Here is a 4,196-nt window from a genome sequence, read left to right as displayed (position 1 = left end):
GCACAGGATAGAGCAGGGTTTAGGGCTGTTGTACATAGGGTCGCTATGAGTCGCAAGTGACTCGACGGCACCTAACAACAACAACAACAATAAAGGATGATTTTAAAACCCCAAAGAAAAGCAAGCATGTATATTCTTATATACTTATGTAAATTTTGTAGTTATTTTTTTTCTGGAATATTTAAGTATGTGAAAAACATAAAGATTTAAAGTTTTTTGTTTTTATGTACTGTCAAGTTGGAACCAAGTCACAGCTGACTCTCCAGTGGATTTTCAGAGGCTGTAAATCAGAACTTCTGACTTATCCTTTGGATAAATTCTATTTATATCCTTCAATAACCCCAGAAGAATTTTCAGGACTCAGTTTTGCAAGGAAGTATGAATGCCCATATTAAAAGGTAACTATTTACACTTTCTGGAGTTTGTTTGGTATTTTATTGATAATAATTTTTTTTTGCTGTCCAAAATTTTACACTTCTAGTTCCAACTCCTTCTCCACTATCCAAAAAACCATTAGTTTAAAAAGAGAGATTTCCTTATAGTTCAAATTTCTCCTCCAACTCCTGCCACATATCTGTGCTACCTACCAGGTCTTCTTCTCATGCTTCCTTCCTTCTTCTCCTTACCTGCTATTACTGGAGGGAGAAATGATTTTGTTCACAAAGGACTTCATCAGAGAGAAGAGACATTGTAGTCCCTTTGCTGAGGTACCTTATGCAGCCAGCATAGTGAAGAATCTCAAACTCCAGCTTTTCTTTGTGAAAGTAAAGTGGCATTTAAATAGCTTTTCCCAAATGACCGACTCATTAAGAGGCAGATCCTGAGTCCCAGGAGGCAAAAAAAACACCTGCATGGATTCTTCAGACACCTAATTCGCTGAAGTGAAAGCTTTAGTAAGGGAACATTTTTGCTCAGAGTTTAATCAAATATGTCCAGCTTCCAATTAAGCTCATTAAAGGCAAGGAGAAACTGAAACTTAAGGGAGCTTGAGCAAAGAGTGTTTGTTATATATACCATGTAATGGTCTTATTTAGAGTTTCATTTCTTTCATTTTGCATCAACAAATTAAGAAAAAAATAAAGGAACAAATAAAAGTATACAAATAAGCAAGCATCCAATAAATGGAATTTGTTTTGACATTTGTTATTAGGCCTTCAGATATTATTTCCTGATATGATGCATCATTTTTTTAATTAATAAGATTTTGTATTTAAATTGTGATTTTACCAAAAGTATACAGAAAAGTTAGATTTTCATTGTTTCACAATTTTACCCTTCTTCCTACCTTCTTCTCCCTGCCCCAGTTCACTTTCTTTTTTAAAATATTCATTTGTTGTTGCATGATTACATCCTCCCCCACCCCCTACCCAGTCCTCTTTGCAATGTACATCTTATTCCGGGCTGTTGTACATATAATCCTATACAGGCATCATTTTTGCATCTTTAGGTGCTTTATTTTATCTACTTTTCTTGTTATTGTATATGCTGTCAGGTTGGAACCAACTCACAGCTCACCCTCCAGTGGGTTTTCAGAGGCTATAAATCAAACAGAAGAGATTGCCCATCTCTGTCTCATGAAGCAGTTGATAGATTCAAACTAATTATCTTTGGGTTGACAGTGAAACTTTGTAACCACTGAGCCATGAGATCTTTCTGTCCAGTTTTAACTATTTTAATGAATAAATTCATTTTTAATAATTACATTAGATATTTTCTACATTGCCTTTTTCTCACATTAAGGACTTACGGTTAGGAAGACCTATACAACCTCCACCTTCATTAAACTTATTTTTGTTCTTAGATCTCTCCAGTCAGGAGAGACCAACTCCTTGGAAAAGAACAGTATCTTGGGAAAGGTGGAGGGTCAGAGAAAGAGAGAAAGACCCTCAACAAGGTGTATTGGCAGAGTAACTGTAACAATGTGCTCAGACATGTTGGAGATGTAAGGATGGTGCAGCTTAGGGTAAGGCTCAGATCTGTTTTTAATAGGGTCATTATTGGTCGTAGTTGAGTCCATGACACCTACAAGAAATAAAATACTAAAGAAATAGAAATGAGATGAGAATACATATAAGGAAATGCTGGGTCAAATAGTGTTTCTATTTAAAATCTTTTAAAGAAACGTTAACTTTTAAAGAATATACCATTTTATACTCCCACACACCAGCAATGTATGAGAGTTCTAATCTCTCCACACACTTACCAGCCTAGCACTGTTTTACTGAAATACATTGTTTTACAGAAATTTGTTATTGTTGCTTGGGTGAGAGAATATCCAATTGTTGTTTGGATTTGCCTCCGTCTCTAACATCTAGTGGCCTAATAGGTAAGGAGATGGACTGCCAATCCAAAGATAGGTGTTTCAAATCCACCAGCTGCTCTGCAGGAGAAAGATGAACAGTCTACTCTCATGTGATTTACAGACTCTGAAAACCCACTTGAGTTAGATCTGACTTGAAACAATGAGTTTTTGATGTTATTCTCACTTAACAATGGGATCAAGCATAGCAGAGATTGTGAGATTGGCCCACGATATAGCAGTGTTCTGTTTGTTCATATGGTCACTATGAGTTGTTAACTGGATGAAATCAAACAAAAACAGCACCTAATTCTTAACTTATTCTTAACTTGAACATTTCTTTACCTTTACCTTCTTTGATGAAGTGTCTTTTTAAGATCTTTTACCCTTTTTAAATTGGATTTTTTAAAAAAATTGGAATTTTTAGAAAATATTTTTTTCTTTAAATTTCATACTAGTTTACTTACAAAGTTCATATATGGCTCTTTCCCATTTCCTTTACCCACCCCTCCCTCTACCCATAAAAATGTGTATGATTAACCCCCCTCACATCATCCCTGGCCACCCTCACCCTTCTGCTCCCACAATCCACCCCACCTTGGGTCTTCATACATGTTCTACAAAAATGGTCTTATATAGTATTTGCCCTTATAGGACTGAGTTAATTCACTTAGCAAAATGCTCTCCAGTCCCTCCCAAGATAGGTAGTTATTTACAAGATCATTACTCTTGCATACTGTTTAGTATTCCATTGTGTGAATGTGTCATAATGTCTCAATCCATTCGTTTGTGGCTGGACATTATTCTTTGTCCAGCTCTCAGCAGCACATCAAGTGAATGAAAACCTGAATCAAGTGCACCTTAGTCCTAAAATTAACATGATTGGTGATGATTGAAATGAACATGTGATTCAAAAAGCCATAGCTTGATTAAGGCATATATTTGTCTCTTTAAGCTCAGCCTCCTAATTAAAAATGCATTTGGTCAGCAGTATGGGCTGGAATTCAGTTTGGAAGTCCTCTGCAGCAGCTGGATTCTACAGATGTTTGTTTGTTTGTTCTAGTGAGGATTAGAGTAGAATGTTGACTTGCTAATGAGTGTGAGATGATTTGATTTGGCCTCCTATTTAAAACCGCATTTGGGCCATGGGCCTGCATTACTAAGGCCTGTGGCCCTGAGGCCTGCTTTTAATTGATTTTGGTTAAACATTCTTCTCAGTGGAATAGCACTGGTCTGTCCTTTGGCTGGACAGAGGTAACTCTTGGTTAATATGATGCTAAACACTGTGGCACTGATGTGTCAAATGCAATAATGGTTACTTATGGTGGACAGTATTTGGTGGAGCTCCCCAATTAAAACAAGCTTGAAAGCAGGAGTGGCATCAACTTCTGAAACAGCTTACCTCCGGAAACTCTAAGAACATGGAGAAACAGTGAAAGCTATGTAAGTGTTCAGGTCTTTCACTCATAGGGTCGCTATAAGTCGTCTACAGCTTGACAACACATAACAATAACAACAATAATGCTGCGGAGAGGTGTTTGATATGAGACTTACCTAATGCAATATGTCTCCTGCTCTTTTGACTGCTAATACCAAGGGTGTTGACTTTGGATCCAAGTAAGAGGAAATTTTTTATAATTTCTATCTTTTTTTATCTATTATAATGTTGCTGAAGCTCCGTGGTGAGAATTTTTGCCTTCATGATGTTGAGATATAATTCATATTGAATGCTGTAATCGTTAATATTTTACAAGCATTTTATATTCTCCTCACTTTTAAAAAGCAAGGTTGTGTGTTATTTGCATAATATAAGTTATTGATACATTTTCCTCCATTCCTGATGCTGCATTCTTCTTTATAGAGTCCAGTTTTGGGAATGATTTACTGAATATACAGA

Source organism: Elephantulus edwardii, unplaced genomic scaffold (assembly GCF_000299155.1).
Source record: "Elephantulus edwardii isolate Elephantulus edwardi_28Jun2011 unplaced genomic scaffold, EleEdw1.0 scaffold00044, whole genome shotgun sequence".
In the NCBI taxonomy this organism is placed as follows: Eukaryota; Metazoa; Chordata; class Mammalia; order Macroscelidea; family Macroscelididae; genus Elephantulus; species Elephantulus edwardii.
The sequence above is the reverse complement of the archived record's forward strand: the minus strand, read 5'-3'. Positions refer to the sequence as shown.